This window comes from Trachemys scripta, chromosome 5, assembly GCF_013100865.1.
Source record: "Trachemys scripta elegans isolate TJP31775 chromosome 5, CAS_Tse_1.0, whole genome shotgun sequence".
NCBI lineage: Eukaryota > Metazoa > Chordata > Testudines > Emydidae > Trachemys > Trachemys scripta.
In genome coordinates, this window is record NC_048302.1 from 127,593,040 (window position 1) to 127,611,612 (window position 18,573).

Below are 18,573 nucleotides of genomic sequence, written 5' to 3' on the forward strand. Positions count from 1 at the left end.
CACACACTATTGTAATAACCTTTGTACAAAGTATTCCTTGGAAAGTATCATTTGAAAATTTGCTGGTCAGTATTGTCCTGGTAAAATATGTGGCAACTTTGTATGTGAAATTATAAGATTCCCCTGCATGATGTTATTAACACCTGTTCCAAACCCCACAGCTCTGCCCTCCCCGCAGTTGTCTCATACCTTACACTTAGTGTGTAAGTTGTTCAGGGCAAGCACCATATCTTTGTTCTTTGTTTGTACAGCACATAGTACAATGTGTCCCTGATCCATGTCTAGATTCTTAGGGGCTACCATAATGCAACTAATAACGCATGGGTTATATGTGGAATATCTGAACCTGTGTGGATGGTCACAAAAGAAGGTGCAGAGACTGATGACGTGTAGAAAAGTTTGAAGATATAAGCAACATTTATAAAGATATAAAGCAACAATATAAAGCTGGGATGATTTAGTTGGGGATTGGTCCTGCTTTGAGCAGGAGGTTGGACTAGATGACCTCCTGAGGTCCCTCCAACCCTGATATTCTATGATAAAAGGTTGGTTTGGCTGAATGTGTGTTGGCATCTGTAAAGAGGGACAAACTGTTACAATCAGATGGCTTGAAAGTTAAGGAAGGTACTGTCTAAGACTTCTCAGCATGGCCCCTACAAATATCTTGGAATGGGGGAACTGTCAGATTTACAACATAAGGAAATCAAAGAAGTGAGGAAAGAATATTACAGATGAATAAGAACTACTTTACAGACAAAACTCAACTTGAAGAATGTGATCCGAGTTAAGCACCTGGCAATGCATACAACAATGAATATCAGCCAAGACATGGACAGGATGCACATCCAACGATATGATGGAGGAAAAGGACTGGTATCTGTGGAGGAAGCAATTGATAATGAAGAATATAACCTCAAAATATATGAGGGGTCAGAGTGAAATTCATCTGGTTGCGATAACAAGCAATGACCAAGTCTGCATCCCAGCCCAAGAAAGGAGAAAGCAAATCACCAAAGATAGACTTGAAAGATTTGTACAGAAATCAGTTCATCGACAGCGGTGGAGAGAGGGAAAACCCATTAGTGACTGAACATTAACAAACTCACGGTTTGTGGAAGGACCTCAAAAGAGAGACAACTTCATTATGAGTGCGCAAGAACAGTCTTACGGCCTAAAGAAGAAAATTGACTGACAGAACTGCTCCCTTAACTGCAGAATGTGCTCTTGGGAGGAAAAGACAGCAGAGCATGTCTTGGGCACCTGCGGGAACCTGGCTGGGAGAAGCTATATGAACAGGCATACTGAGGTTACCAAGTGTCTGCATTGGAGCCTCTGGGGCAAGTATGGATTTACACCAACCATGGGGTACTATAACCACCAAATTGAAAGTGCTCTAGAGAATGAAAAGGCTAAGATTTTATGGGATCTGGCAATTGACATAGACTGAATGGTGCAGGCAAACAGGCTGGACATAGCTGTTGTAGAAAAAAAGACAAACAAGACCTTGCTAATTGATGTTGCCATACTAACAGATGGAAACATAAAAAAGAAACAAGAAAAGAAGGCAGCGAAATATAGAGAGCTCTGATGTGAAGTAGAACAATAATGGAAAACTAGAACAAAGATAATTCCAATGATTACTGGAGCACTTGGAGCAATCCCTAGGGGTATGAATGAGCAGTTCAAGAATAAAGTTTAGGAGTGTTAGACATCACAGACAGTGGCCTCCAGGAGACAGCCCTCTGAGGCACTGTGAGAATTTTAAGGAAAGTGCATTTGAGCACCTAAAATGAAGGAATTCTGTGAACAGTTTAACAAAACTCCTGACAAGCCAAACCTACAGAGTCCGTTTATGATCAGGGTGGTGCTGGCAGATCAGGTGCCAACTCATGCCAAGGCCCCTAGGTGTCAAGTGAACACTGACAAGTGCATAGCTGGAACCAGTCTGGCTCACCCATGTGTTACGATTGTCAAAATAGGTATTGGAATTATTAGAATGTGTTTAGTGTTTAGACTTACACTGCATGCATTAATCTCACCTGCAATAGCTGTATCCCATGTCATATGGTAATATGTAAGTGTTTGCTCTGTCACTGGAAATCACCAAACAGAATAGAAGCATTAATTAGTGTGAAATAGTTCTCAACTGCCCAACAAAGGAGGCCTATCAACACCAGATGAACTATGGTTGAACAGCAGAAAACAGAAGACTTTGTTGATTTGTTCCCTCTGCCCCCATGTAGGAGGCGGCGTGGAAGTGAATTCCTCCCAACCACTGAATTAGCAACGTGAAGGTAAATGGGGGAAAGAATAAAAAACCCTAACAAGGATGAACAGTGTCTTTTCTGCTGCTTGGACTCAGAGGGGCAAGGATTACTAAGCAAAAGCAAAGGGTCCCAAGTGCATGGCCTGGGCTACCCCTAAGGGACACATAGAGCTTGCTTATTATAGAAGCTTCTATTACTATTTGAAGCTTAAGATTGACACTCATTTGTGTGTTTATATGTTTCCCTGCTTTAATCTTGTAGGCAATTCTCTTATTTCCTTTTCCTAGTTAAAAAAAATCTTTAACTAGTGTGACAAAGTTACTCCTCTATCTTGGTGGACCCTGCGCTTATTGGCAGATTTTCTTGCCTCAGAGATTCACCGTGTGGGTTGGGGAACAGCCCAGAGACCTTCCCCTTTGGAAGAACCCACAGTCCAGGTCAATTGGGAGGTTTGAGGGGGAACCCGGGCCCACCCTCTACTCCGGGTTCCAGCCCAGGGCCCTGTGGACTGCAGCTGTCTATAGTGCCTCCTGTAACAGCTGCATGACAGCTACAACACCCTGGGCAACTTCCCCATGGCCTCCTCCAAACACCTTCCTTATTCTCACCACAGGACATTCCTCCTGGTGTCTGATAACACTTGTGCTCCTCAGTTCTCCAGCAGCGCACCCTCTTACTCCCAGCTCCTCACACCACAAACTGAAGTGAGCTCCTTTTAAAACCTAGGTGCCCTGATTAGCCTGCCTTAATTGATTCTAGCAGCTTCTTCTTAATTGGCTCCAGGTGTCCTAATTAGCCTGCCTGCCTTAACTGGTTCTAGCAGGTTCCTGATTCCTCTAGTGCAGCCCCTGCTCTGGTCACTCAGGGAACAGAAAACTACTCATCCAGTGACCGGTATATTTGCCCTCTACCAGACTCCTGTACCCCACTGGTCTGGGTCTGTCACACTAGTTTATTATAGGATTGACTACAAGTGTTGTCTTTGGTGTGAGATCTAATGTGTAATTGACCTGGGTAAGTGACTGGTTCTTTGGGACTGGGAATAATCTGAATATTGTTGTGATTTTTGGTGTAAGGGACCATCTAGCACAAAGATACACTCACCTGGGTGGCAAGATAGACAGTAGTACCCAAGGGGACTGTCTGTGACTCCATTTTTAGGCTGTTATAGTGCCTGAGGAATTTAAACTTGATATGTGCTCGGTGAACTCTAAGTATAGAACTCACAGCCAATTTGGGGTTTGTGCCCTGCTTCTTAGCAGTCCACTCTCAGGTTGGTATTCATGCTCTTCACCCACTGCCAGATAGTTTGACAGTCAAGATTTACTAGTGAGTCATGGGAATACATTTTAGACAGTAGTTTTCCTATTTTTATGATCGAAGATGTTGTATATTGTGCAGGCTATTTGTTTAAAAAATATTCCCAGGATGAAATACTGAGGTATAATAATTAATAATAACAACTGCAACAGTAATATCAGACAGTGTGATTACTCCTTAGTAACTGTGCAGCTTCTCTATGCTCTGAAGAAATTCATTCCAATAAAAATAGGTATATTATATTTTTAATGATCCCTTCAGATTAAATCTGACTATAATGCAGCCTAAGTGTTAAGCAAGGTGGATACTTATAGCCTGTTTGTCTTAAATGTTTCATATACGAAATCTTAAACGTTCATAAGGATATGAAAACTGATGGATACTGCATTTCTATTGGGAGACTACAGAATAAAAGTAGACATGGATTGCATTTTTCAATTGATTTTGTTTTCTGTTCATATGAGATTTAACTTCAAAACAATCTAAGGCCAGAAGTGTCTTCCATGTATTAAGTACAAAACAGATGGCCTGGACAATGCACACTGCACATCATAGGGAAGTTTTTGTATTGGTCTGTATCACTGTGAGAGGCCACTCATCATACTGCTGACAATAATAATCTCCTGCATCAACAGCTTCAACCTTGCTGATTGTGAAGGTGAAATCATTTCCACAGCCACTGCCACTAAACTGGACAGGGATCCCTGTGTGATGGTCAGAAGCTTCATAGATAAGAAGCTTAGGAGCTTCTCCAGGTTTCTGGTGGTACCAGGCTATGTTATCATAAATGCTTGAACTGGCTTTGCAGATCATAGTAACACTTTCTCCTACACTGACTGATAGGGATGCTGGTGACTGAGTCATTGCTATCTCTCCACTGCAGTCTAGAAGTAGAAAGAAAATGCACATAATAGACAATATTGTGAAATGTTCTTTAAATGTACTAGAAGTTACACATAGAAATTGCACGTTACAGTGCACAAGCCAATATGTCATTCTCAATATTAATATTTTCATTATCCTACCTTGAATCCCGAAAAACAACATCAAGAAAAATTGTGCATATGGAATTATTTTGGCCGTGCTGAGTTACAAGGAGCTCAGAGCCCTGCAGTGAAATCTGAAATGCCACCTGACAGATTTATAATCCCTGCTCAGAGCAGTAAGGAAATGACACTCAGGGGTGAATGTGCAAAATGACTGAGTGATGTAAATTGTTTTTGAGGTGTAGGATGTAGTTTGAAAATGCTGGTGGTATTTGTGGATCATCAGAAGCCGGGGGTTTGCCTCTAGAGCAAAATTTAATCAAGCACAGTCCAGAAAAAATGAAAATGGACCTTTTCAAATGACACTTATAACCCGTTATCTTTTCAGCTTTTTCACATTGCTTCTTTGTACAACATCAACCACCCTTCTTTGTTTTTTCTGTGACACATCCTTGATTCTAGGAATGAAAATAAAAATATGACCGAGCATATTGACATTCATCACTGACCTAAGCAAGCTTTTTACATCCCCATGGTAGCCAAAAACTTTATACTATCCTAGAAATTAGAGATGGAAAAGACCTTTGCCGAGTTACCTCCCACTCAAGTTTTAAATATCTCAGCTGATAGCTGTCTTAGGGCAAGTGCTCTTATATAGTAGTACCTGACAAAGACATTGAGCAGATCCTGTTGCTATACATAAAGGTAGCTCCATTCACCTTAATGGGACTACCTTTATCTTGAGCTATTCCAGCTAAGGATCTGGCCTACTTAAACAAGAATTATGCTCCGAGTTTAGTTTTAAAAAATATGATTGAGTTTCTGTGCTGTGGAATGAATTGTGCACAGCTGTGGAAGATGAATGTTTGGCTACATCCATTTTCTTTGTGCCGGCTTGCTCAGCGCAAAGGTTGGGTGTAATTTGTTTTGTGAGGTTTGCAAGAAAAGTCAGATAAAAGAAATGGTCAACAGTGTGGGGTATTGTACAGCTAGAAACCTTGTAAATGGGGATTCTGACTGAGTCTCTTTGTGTCTGATTGGTAAGAGGGCTGTTCTGGTGCTGGAAGGACAAGGATGCTCCAAAGAGTGTCACTGTTCATAAAATACAGGGCCAATCCACTGGTTTAGGTCAGCTCCACTGACGTCAATGGAGTTATGTTTTGCAGCAGTGGAGGATGTGGCCCGCAGGCATAAATCTCCACATGCAGAGCCAATTTATAACACAGCTGAATGCAGACATGCTCCAAAGTGCAGTGTCTCAGGCAGGCCATGAGGCAGCTGATCTTGCGTGGCTTCACCACTGAGTAGCACTCACAGCTGCTCTGGCCTTGCTTGACACTGGGCCTGACGCCGCAGCTCTTGCAGGGCTTCATGGTGGACTAGCTCTCGTATCCTCTCTTGCAGGCCCTGAAGCAGCAACTCTTGCACGGCCTCGTCCTGGAGAACCATCTGCAGCGCAGACGCATGATCCGACGCAGCTGTCTTTGCAGGACCTGCACCAGGAAAATCCAGTATAGCTGCAAATGGGGGGCCAGAGGCAGCAGCTCTTCAATGGCTTCGCCGTGGAGAGCCTCTCGCATCCTGTCTTGCAGGACCTGATGCAGCAACGCCTGCATGGTCTCATCCTGCAGACACCCTTCTAACTCCCAGTACAGTGCCTGAAGCAACACCTCTTGTGTGTCCTCATCCTGGAGCACTCCTTGCAGCCACTCGCACATGGCCAGATACAGAACGTGATGCAGCAATTCTTGCCCGGCCTCCCCCTTGGAGCAGCTGTTGCATGGGATCATGCTGGGCACCAGCATCAACTTCCATTCCCGCCCATACAATAGGCGCCATAATGACCGCCGGCTCCTGGGCAGCCTCGTACCCCATGGCAGCTCCAGTCACGACTGCTCCAACTGCCTTTTCAGTTCCCTGGTGCGTCTACAATCATAACCCTGGCTGCTCACTCCTGATCCCTCTGCCGCAGTGGTGTTCTCCTGGGTAACACCTGGGTTGTGTCAGCCCTAGCTCGGATCAAGAACTGGCTGGACCTGGGGAAGATTGAAGGAGACATTCGTTTTATTTCGCACCAACGAACTGCTGCCAGGCTGCTGGTTTTGAGCCTCAGATCCCGTCTGGAGCCCTAGTGCTGGGGGGGCTGGTTCTGAGCAGCTTCACACTCCCTGTTACTTCGGCCAACTGTCAGCTTCTCCCACCAACTGCCACAGGCCTCCAGAGCCTTCTGCCCAGGCCCTGGGACTCCCCTCTGTGCCCCCTGCAGAAGTCTCCGCTCCTTTCACCCAGATGAAATAAAGTCACAGCCAGGTGGGCCAGACGGATATTAGCGCCATCCAGAGAAACTCCACTAACGTCAATAGTCACTTAGGACTCACGCTGATTGTGAGAGCAGAATACGGCCCACAGCACCTACAAACAGTTGCCTTCCCAAATAATATGGTACTTACAAGAAGTGATTAGAGATGGGACAAAACTAGAACTCCATTGTGTGTGTCTAGAGCCTGGGAAGTGGTGGGTCATATTCAGTGAGGTGGATCCAAACTGTCATAGTGGTTTTGGTTTCTGACCCGAACCAAGCCTCCTAGGGACCACATTTTGGTTCCATTTCGATTGGGCTCCACCATAGGTGTGAACTGATGTGTGAATGGCTGAGGGCACCCTCTTCTGTGCTACTAATTTCTGATACTTGTGAAGAAGTATTACCCAGCCTTTCCCTCCTTTCTTGGCTAGGAGGCTGCACTTGTTCATTGGGAAAATAAATCACTTTCCTAATCCTTTCTCTTTATCCTCTGCTGTTGTCCCTGACTTACAGGATGGTCACCAGTTACAATTTTCCCTCTTTTAAAAAGTAAACAACTCATAGCTTTACCCGATCAATACTAAGCTATGACTAGAATGTGTCTGATAGTCAGGCACTGCTCTGAGAGTGTGTGTGTTTGTGTGGGGGAGAGGATGGACGGGCTTCAGACTCACCCCATCCCACTCCACTGTGGTGTGCAGGGGAACCAGGCTTCAATCGCCTTTAAAGTAATACAGCCTGTTCCCTTGGGCACAACCAGCCTGCTACCACCTCCTCCCCATCCTTCCATGCTCCCTTTGGGACTATTACGCTAATGTCACAGAAAGAGCAGTCCCTGAGGTCTGCATGGACTGTAGATGAGCCTGGCCCTGGTGCAGAGTGCTCCATGAGGCAGAATGAAGCTCTGGGAAAAGTCTACTAGGCCTTGAGGCTTATTGGCTGCAGAGAGGTGGAGGCTGTTGACGTTTCAGATAAACCAGAGCCAGGTTTTCTGAGAGAGGAGTCCAGGCAAGTTTATATTCACATCACTCAATTATTCCTTCCAGCCCAAAAGCTCTTCACACATGCACAGTGCATCTATGAACAGAATTTTCTGCTGGCTTCTGTTTGGAAAAAATAGCCTCTTTTCCATTGCTAGTGTATATTCACGTATCTCAGATTTTCCCAATATCACCTAGTTAAAGTATTGCCTAATTAGTTGCAAATTTAAGGAACAAAGTAGAGAGTTTCCTCTTAAACATCAGTTAATTTGTTTTCCCAGGTGAAATATTTTACTTTATCAAGAGGGGATAAAACCCTAAATCCTTCCATGGAAATGACTTTCAGGCAGGGAGATAATTCACGAAGAGCTGAGATGGCTTGAGGGAGAACAGTGAAAAATATTATGTGGTTTACTGTGCATGCATGACTGAGTAGGGAAGTGTTGGAGAGCTGAGACGTGCCCTCTGTGTAACTGCTGTAGAACAGATGGCCCGGGCAGAACATACTGTGCAGCAGGGAGAGGTTTTTGTATTGGTCTGTAACACTGTGAGTGGGGTACGATCACTTTGCTGACAGTAATAATCTCCACCATCATCATTTTCAACACTGCTGATGGTGAAAGTGAAATCTGTCCCATAGCCACTGCTGCTGAACCGGGCTGGGACCCCCGTTTGGCGACTAGAACCTTCAGAGAGAAGGAGCTTAGGAGCAGCTCCGGATTTCTGCTGGTACCAGTTCATGTCATCATCAATGTCTGTATCAGATTGGCATTTGATAGTAACAGTTTCTCCAGGGAGGATCGAGAGAGACTCTGGAGACTGAGTCAACACAACCTGCCCACTAGTGTCTAGATGTGGAAAGAAAATGCACATGTGTCACAAATGGTAGGGAATTCACTTTGCAAAAGTTTAAAGATATTAGAAATTAAACATACCAATGATTCAGCCCAACAGCAGCTGAATCAATGAATGGTTGCCACATTTCACACGTTCATTATCCTTCCTAACTTGAATCCCTAGCAAGAGCATTACATAAAGTAGCATCTGCGCTGTCATGCTGCCTGTCACCTGGCTTGCTAGAAACTCCCCAATTAAATATGCAGTGCCAGCTGCTGGATTTATACTTGACTGCTTAGTGCTGCAGGGCAATGGCACTGGGTGTGACTATGCAAAGTGACGGAGCTATTTAAGCTGCCTCTGAGTTTCAGGCCAGAGTGTGGAACTATTAATGCTTCCAGGTGCTTACATTGCTGGGCGAGTCTATGGCAAAGAGGCACTTAGCAATGACATTGAAGATCCATCACAGCTTTTCATGGAACTGATCCTGTGAGGTGCTGACTTACCTCAACTCCCATTGTTGCAGTTGCTCAGCACTTCACAGGACCAGCCTGCACATCTCCAGCCATATGGAATCCTTCTACAACAAGCCACATCCTCATGCATAGTACGAAACATCCTTAGTTAGTGGTACAATTTTTAGCATATTGAAATTCATGCCTAAGGTAAGTGAACGTATTTACCCTCCCAATAGAGAGACACATGGATAAAAATCATAGCAATCAGAGATACGAAAGACCTGAGTCATCTAGCCCAGTTCTGCATGTGCTAAATTGATTTACTGAATTGGGGCTGGATTACTCAGCTGCTTAAAGGTAAGCACATGCTTAAGTGTTTTGTTGAACTGGGCCCCTAATTCAGTTTTTCAGGCATGCACTTTTTCTTCTTTCCAGATGTGGTCACCCATCTGCACTACTAAATTAAAAACACACCAAGACGCTGTAAGACAAAACCTACTTGTGAGGTTCCCAGGTTTTTATACCTTGTCAATCTATCAAGAGTGCAAAGCATGGGCCACACCTGTTGTCTTGTACCAGACAGCCAAACAGCATGGATGCTTAACAAACATAATGACAGTACTTTTTTTTCCCCATTGTGATTTCACTGTGGAAATCTTGGCTGGTTCTCTCTTCTGGTGTTCTGATGATCTTCAGAGAATGTGTGAAGAACCCGAGAACATCCGAGGCCCGCTTGTTCAAATGAAGGGATGCGTTGTATGTATTAGGGTGACCAGACAGCAAGTGTGAAAAATCGGGACGGGGATGGGGGGTAATAGGAACCTATATAAGAAAAAGACCCAAAAATCGGGACTGTCCCTATAAAATCGGGACATCTGGTCACCCTAGTATGTATTGACCTTGGATTTCCCTTGCAAAGAATGCAGGATCCTGAAAATTACAAGGAGATAAATATGAGCCAATAGAAACGATCCCCCTGCTCTGCTAGTCTTGGGATTAAGAAACCAGTATGCAATGAGACTTTCTCTCAGTCTGTAGGTCCTTTTGTGATCAACTTTAACAAAACAGCTTCTACCTACGCTCCTAGCCCCCAAACTTCCTGTTAGCAGAGGGAGCTGGGGATTGAATTTTTAAAGCACTTATTTAGGCCCTAATTCAGCAAAACATTGATGTATCTAACTTGAAGTGAGGAGTCTCATTGATTGAAATTAAATGTACGTTTAAGTGTATTACTGGATCAAGGTCTGACCTGGATCTATCACGCTACACTTGGCTGTCAGCAGATCCAGACACATTGTCCCTCAGTAGCCCCTTCTCCCAGGTACTGCAGGAAAGGCCTAGGAAATTTAGGGCATACAACCCAGGAATGCCTTACCATTCATTTCTCCCCATGGCCCAGTTTTACACCCCCCCACTTCTCTAACACTGTCATGAACTGTAATGACAAAGGTTCCCTGCCCACCTTGTTCAACCCTCAGTCTTGGTGAGTGCTGGCATGGGAGGTCAGGCTCCGACAGAGCGTTGTATTCAAAGATTTTGGTTTGTGTGGAAGCTGCAAGGTGGCCTGCATGTTGTCTTTGACCAGCCTGGAAGATGAAGAGAGAAAATGAATTCTGTGTAGGGAAGGATGGGGGAACATGTTATCCCTCTGAGTGAAAAGGAATAGCCTGGTGCAGCTGGGTGCAAATTAAATCACTATTCAGAAGTCAGCTCTGTGATAAAAGCTAGGGGTGCCTTATCAGTGCATGGCACCAGGGAAGAGTTCCATCGAGATGGTGCAAATCCTGATCCTTCCCACAAATTAATGTAATTCTGTCTATTTACACCTGTTGCATCTTACTGCACTTCAGGCGGCTGTGTTTCGGTGATGGGTGAAGAGAAGCAGACACCTACAGACAAAGCTCTGTGCACCCCAGGCCTACATTCTATGGCATGGTTTCTACATACCACAACATGATGCTGCTGCAAATGGGGGATTCTGTAGCAGCTTTTAAAAATAAAAAAATCACACCATTAGAGTGTTGCAGTTTGATCAGTTCAATATAATACTGTTTTTAGGCAATTATGTATCTTAAACAACTGTATATGAAAATAACCATCATCGCTTACTGGTAGATGTGTAAATACAATGGTTTTTTTTTCGTAATAGACAATCTGGAGTTCTTTGTAAAACTGACTTATCTAATATACTATTAACTTCAAAAATGCAGAAATCAATTAGTGGCTTGGCTTCTTGGCATGGCTGCTCAGGGGATAAACCACAGAATACCATGAGTTCGACACAACCGATTTATAGACACAGGCGCTGTCCCTAGGGAAAATACTGATCGTTTCTAGTCCAATTGCACCACTTAGTGGTTGGGCTGAGTGAATCTGGCAGCAATGCCATTTATTTCCTATATGTCTGGCTTTTTCAGCTATGTACGGTGTATGCTAGCTCAGTTTCCAATGGCGGATTGTTTCCTCAATCACTATTATAACAAAAGTAACCTAATTTTGATTAATTTTTGCAGTCTATGGGAGAATTATACCAAGAGAGAACAAAATCCTGGTTTGGTTGAGATAAACAACCTTGCTTCAAACTCCTTGGAGAATGAGCTGATGAATTACCGTATATACTCAATCATAAGCCGGTTCATTTATAAGCTGACCTCCCCAAGATGCATAAGTAAAAATGGAAAATTTTTATAACCCGTTCATAAGCTGACCCTATAATTCAGGGGTTAGCAAACTTTCGCTCCCGGGCCATCAGGATAAGCCGCTGGTGGGCCGAGATGGTTTGTTTACCTCGAGCGGCCGCAGGCACGGTTTTTGGGTCTTTTTCTTATATAGCCTCCTATTACCCCCCACTCCCTGTCCCGATTTTTTACACTTGCTGTCTGGTCACCCTAGACTGGGCGGCGCGGCTACAGCCTGCTCTGTGGGGCGGAGCCGAGCGGCACGGCTGCAGCCTGCCTGCCTCGGAGCTGCAGCTGCTTCGGAGGCTGGGGGGAGAGCAGCGTGGCCAGAAGTGGAGAGACTCTGGCCTCGCCTCTTCCCTTCTGTCTCTGCTGGCTGTGCTGCCTCTCCTTGCTCCCTCTGTTGGAGAGAGGGGCTGTGTCCCATCTCTCCCTCTCTATACCCGTTCATAAGCCGACCCCCTTCTCTGGTGCTTCCCTTGTTTACTAAAGAAATTCGGCTTATGAACAAGTGTATATGGTATATCTATGAGTGTCTCATTACTGTAGGGAGAATAGAAAGCGTTGAGTGAATCTTTTTTTTTAAACAATTGCCTTAGAGGTCAAATAATAAGATGGCTGCACTACCTACTTACAAACATTGGAGAGAGGAGTAACACAAATGCATCTGTAAAATAATGTTCCTTCTACATTAGTTGTTCTGATGCTCATTATTACAATGAAGCTAAGATTTATAACAGCTCAGATGAATTATGGAACTTACTCATTATTATATCATATGTAAATCTGAGGCTGGCCTGAATGAAGATCAACAGGCTTCCTGTTTGCTTCACAGCTATATCATCAAGAGGAAGCAGATGTATTTGAGTCCCATCAAGCATAAGAACCCAAGAGCAATATGTGCATTTGTAATTCTGTGGGAATAATTTAGTAGGTCGGTGAGTCTGGCTTTGCATTGACATATTCAGTTATGTCCACAAGACAATACAGAAGGATTTTACTACGCCCCATATATGAATAGTGAGCAGTGTTTAGTCATAATTCGCTATTTCCTATAACTTTTTTGAGTTTATTAGGGAGAAAAAAATCCAAGTTCTGATGAGCTACCACAAAAGAGCAACACAATTTATTTCCAAGATCTATCAGTCTGTTATTATGAGCATAATATTTGCCCACAACCCCCCACCCCAAATTTATTCATAGATTCATAGATTCTAGGACTGGAAGGGACCTCGAGAGGTCATCAAGTCCAGTCCCCTACCCACATGGTTTAGTACTGTTTGTGTTTTTGCCTAGACATTAAAGCTTATGTGTGGCCAGTTTTCAAAAAGAGCTGCCTAAAGTTAGACGCCTAAACCCATATTTAGGTACCTAAATCAATGGCTTGATTTTTCAAAAATGTTGAGCAGCCAGCAGCTCCTGTTCAACTCAATGGCTACTGCCAGTTGATTGGGACTTTTATAAAGCAGCCCACTTACTTACATGCCTACAACTGGATTTAGGAACTTAACTGTAGTCAACTTTTTAAAAAAAATTTGGCCTTGACTATGCATTTCTGTGCATTAAGAAAATTTGCTCTATTTTCAAAGTACTCCATCCTGCAGCCGTGTTAGGCAAACTCCCATTGATGTGATTTTGTGTTTTGTTTGTTTAAGTTGCCTTGTATGCATAGAATAGTCATGTACAATTCATGGTTTCAACAGGAAACCAGGCAGGGTGTGATTCTGAATGTCAAAACAGAACCACTCCAAAGCTGTGAGCCTGCACATCTCATTTCAGCCTGGATTACATTTTCCCTACTGGACAGAGGTGATGGACAATGGAAGCACTGACCCTTCCTTAACTACAAGACTGTTAATGGAAGCTACTGAATAGTAAGTGCAGTTCTGCATCGTACGTGCTGTTTTTGTTTCTCAGACAATAATGCTTTTTAGTCCGCAGATACATTTGCTGTTGATGTCTCTGGCTCATTTAAAAAACAAACACAACCAGCCCTTGGTGATGTATCCTTTTTCTGGTCAGCTGGGGCTTGGTGTATCTGAGTCTTGTTGTTTGTCTTTTCAAGGCTGATCCTGCCAGATGTTGCGCATCTCCGGAGAGACATTGAGTGTGAGCAACACCCACTGAAGTCAAAGGGCCAATCCTCTGCTAGTGTAAATCAGTGGAGCTCCATTTAATTCAGTGAAGCTTTGTTGATTTATACCAGCTGAGGATCTGGCCCCAGTGCATTTCAATGTGCTTAGCAATTTCTGGGAAGTCTTCAGCACCTCCCAGTATTGGGCCCTAACATACCCTATTCTCTCCATAATTAGGCCAAATCACCAGCACTGTAATACGTAGTGAACAGAACAAGGAGCTTTTTGTATTGGTCTGTATCACTGTGAGGACTGGAAGTTCCTGCTTTGCCCACAATAATAATCTCCAGTATCGTCAACGTCAACCCTGTTGACTGTGAGAATGAAATCGTTCCCGGATCGACTGCCACTGAACCGTTCTGGAACCCCAGAGGGACGAGTAGAAACAGCATAAATAAGAAGCGTAGGTGGTTGTCCTGATTTCTGCTGGTACCACGCTACGTAGGTGAGAGGGTCAGAACTGGCTTTGCAGTTTATAGTGATTTTGTCTCCGGGAGTCACTGTCAGGGATTCTGGTGACTGAGTCATCACAATCTGCCCACTGGAGCCTGGAGGAAGGAAGAGAGTGAAAATAGAAAGGCAACTGAATTGCTGATAGTGTCTGTGTTATGAAGTATCACAATATTCTTTACAGAGGTGTAAAGCATGAGAGAGAGCAATTTATAGACAATTTTTTTGTAGAGACAGAAAATGATTTCCAGAGTTGGATACAGTGACTCATGCAGGCAGAAAGTTTTCATACAGTGCATCATTTGTCTCTACTACCACAGGAATTCAGTATTATACTATTGTTGTTGTTCATATTTAAACCTGTCATTACATTTTCACTTAATTTAAGGAGCTGAGATTTGCCCTCCTCCAGTTTAGTACAAATTTCTCATCCAGTTTATATTATCCTTACCCTCAATACAGAGAAGTAGCAGGCAGAGAAAATACCTCTGGGAGATCATCTTGCTAGGTCCTGGACTGTGCTGATCAGAGCATTGTAGAAGGAGGCAACATTTATAACTGCAGCACAGCGAGGAAATAACTTGGGTTGCTGTATGCAAAGTTTTTGATCTATGTAAATATAATTGTGCACTTACGGTTGCTAGCTCTGGAGGAACAACATGGTTGGTTGATGAAGGCTGAATTTGCCTCTGCAGGAAGAAATGACCTTGTCAGAAATAACATGAAGAGCTGTCAGTGCTAAGTAGTGATTCTTCCATAGGGAGAGAATCTGTGCTTTGGTTGCACAATTGCATGGGCTCCCCAATTCTGCGTAAAGCAAACAGCATTTATTGAGTGTGTGTGTGTGTGTGAGAGAGAGAGAGAGAGAGAGAGAGAGAGAGAGAGAGAGAGGGAGTGAGGAATCTTCCAGCACACAGGAATGGGTGAGCACATCCCCACAGCCCTGTCGCTGTTATTCAAACCCTGGGACTTTCCAGCCCAGTGCTCCCCACCTTAAGGGGTTCTAGTAGAAGAGGTTGGAAAAGTTAAAAACAGTTCAGTGAATAACTGACAATTACAATCATAGGCATGGGAACTAGAGTTGTGGGGGTGCTGCAGAACCCCCAGGTTTTGTGCAGGATCCCAACCGCCGACCCCACACCCAGGGTTCCGGCGCCACCAGCCCCTCACCTGGGGCTTCGCTCCTGGCCCCACGATAGGGGCTCTACTTCCAGCTCCAGCTGTGGTCCCAGCCTCAGCCCCCTTACCTCTGTCCACAGCCCCCCACCCCAGGAGTCATGGCCTGGTCCTGACCCCTGCTGTGGGCAGAGGGTGCACGGACAGGGTTATGGTGGGGTGTGAGGTAAAAAGTTTGGGGACCCCTGGCTTTCAGCACCCCCACTGTAAAAAGTGTTCCAGCGCCACTGATTACAGTGTCATTTGCATTCTGACATGGGAGGATTTTTTATTTCTTTTATAAATTCAGGATGAAAAATTTTTATGAAAAAATTCAAAATTTTATTTTTTTGTTATTTTCACCTTTCTCTTTTTTTCTTCCCTGCCCATCTCTTTTTGCCACTGATTGTAACAGAACAATTTATATGCAGGGATATTTTTACCCCACTTTTTCATTTTTCCCCCCTTTGACACTGAGGAATGCTTCCAGAATTGAATTTTTTAAAAGTTACAGAGCAGCAAAAAGGTGAAATGGAAAAAGGGAGTGGAAAAACCAAACCCCAAAGCCGCTGGACATCCCCCATTCTGCTGTGCTCAGTGCCAAAAAAAGAACTAAGGGGAAGAAGAGGGGAGGGGAACAAATAAGTGAAAAGCCTACATTCTAAATTATCAAAAATTGATTTTTTTTTTGTTTCGAAAAAAAATGGAAAATTTTGAAACACCAGAAATTTTTTGCAAAAGACACCTTAGAAAAAAGTTTAAAACAAAAATGTTGACCAGATGCTATTTGCAGCCCCAGGATTCATGTAACAATAGACCCCAACTCCCATCTCCTTGTTTGTTTTTTAAATAATCAGGGTGATTTAAAGTGCCCAAGGGGATTCTGAGATCATGGGCTGAGGTGTGTTTCAGGTACTGACCTCAGATCTTCTTTCCCTGTTTATTCGGTTACAAACAGTAACTGTTCCCAAAAATCTCTGATAGGAATGACTCCCCAAATCAGAGAGTCCCCTTACATGAGTCCATCATTAGAACTATTTTCAAATTGAACTGCTCAAATCCACTGGTTCTGATACATCTGCAGCTGCTTCCTTCTGCATAAGCACCCAGAAGCCTATGGCTTGGAGGGGGTTTTGTACTGGTCTGTAGCACTGTAAATGGGTTGGCGGCATCATTTCCACAGTAGTATTCTCCTGAATCTTCAGCCTGCACATTGCTAATGGGGAATGTGAAGTCCTTCCCACTGCAACTGCCCCTGAATTGATCAGGGACCCCAGTGAAATGCTTTGTCACCATAAAAATGGTGAGTTTGGGAACCTCTCCTGAGCTGAGCTGAGAGAAGTTCATTGGATTGCTAATGAAAGTGGATGCCTTGCACTGAATGGTGATCATTTCTCCTGGAAGCACCGTCACAGGAGCAGTTGTTCGATAACAATTTGCCCGCTGGAGTCTAGAAAAGTGGGACCAAGAGAGAGGCTTTAATGAAAATCTGTTTGGAACATCTGTCTCAGAGGTTGTAAAAGAAAAGAAAAGAAAAGAAAAGGGTTGAGCTACCGACCTTCAAACATGGGCGGTAAGGTGAAATCCTATTTCTTGTACAGTATATTTGTTTTTCTGACACTGATTGTTAAAATTAAGTCCAGAATCGACAACTAATTAGAAGGATTTAAAACTAATTAACTGTCTTATAGAACAACATGCAAATCTCAGGCTGACCGGCTTTTTGATTGTGTCATGGCTACATAGACAAGAGGAAGAAGAGACATGTGAGTTTCGATAGTATCACGCATGAGAAACCATCAGAAGTGATGGTTGCTCATTAACAGCTGGATCCAGCAAGGTGCTGAGTACTCTGTCCCCGAGCCAGCAAAGTATGTAAACCTCATTAGAAAGTCCATATTCTTCATCTGATTAACTAGGGACCTCATCCTAGAAGGCAAGAAGCATTCTGACCCTCATCCAGCAAAGTGTGGTAGCAAACACTTAGCTTTAAATGCGACTAGTCCCAGTGCATCAAGACTTCAGTGGGTCTCCTAACATTGGATTGAGGCATAAATGAGAGTGCTTCAGACAGGCGCAACTCTGGCTGGAGAGTGCTGATGTATCCAGATTAGTCCAGAAACAATAGGGGAGGATATTCTAAACCGCCCTGTGTTTGGATTGGAAACACTGCCAGCTGTATGGTACTTAGGGAATCCCTGCAGTTGGATGTCAGTTGAGAATGTATTTGTTTTAATGAGAAATAAATGACATCCAGGTTCTAATGTGCTGCTGTAAATACTCAAGGTATTTATTTTCATAGCTAGAATTAAATTAATCCCAAATGAGTGCATAAACTGCCCTCTCCATTTTATAGACGACGCTGTGCTCAGATTACACTGGTCTACAATTTTTGAGAAGTCGTGTGCTTCAGAGATAAAATGTGCTATTTATTATGTATTTTGATGTGCTGAATTCAAATATGACAATTAAACTGATTGGCTACTGTTTCTAAGATATTTAAGTTTTTACATTTTATGTCTACGTATATTGTGTAGATAGTAGGGTTTTAATCATAAATTGTAAACCTAGGTCTTTTCATGTGTTTATGGTTGCTTTGCATGATAATATTTCACCTGTCCTGTTTATATAACACTTTAAAAATCAGCAAAAGGGTTATATAAATAAAATTTATTATGAAACAAAAGGCAAAAAACTATTATGTACATAGTTTAGTCCTATTCAGTGTCTACTTGGCGCTTCTTGGCTTGTCTCTTGTATTCATTAAATAGAGCATCTCTTGTCACTGTCCAGCAATAGTCTGCAAGCATTGATGGGCTCCATTTGCCCTGATAGCGTTTCTCCATTGTCGCCGTGCTCGTCGCTCACTGCTCCACAGTTTGGTGGAAAAAAATCTAGATGAGAGTGCAAAAAATGTATCTTTACTGACATGTTGTAACCAAGGCTTTTGTATGCCTTGAGGAGGTTTTCCACCAACAACCTGTAGTTGTCTGCCTTGTTGTTTC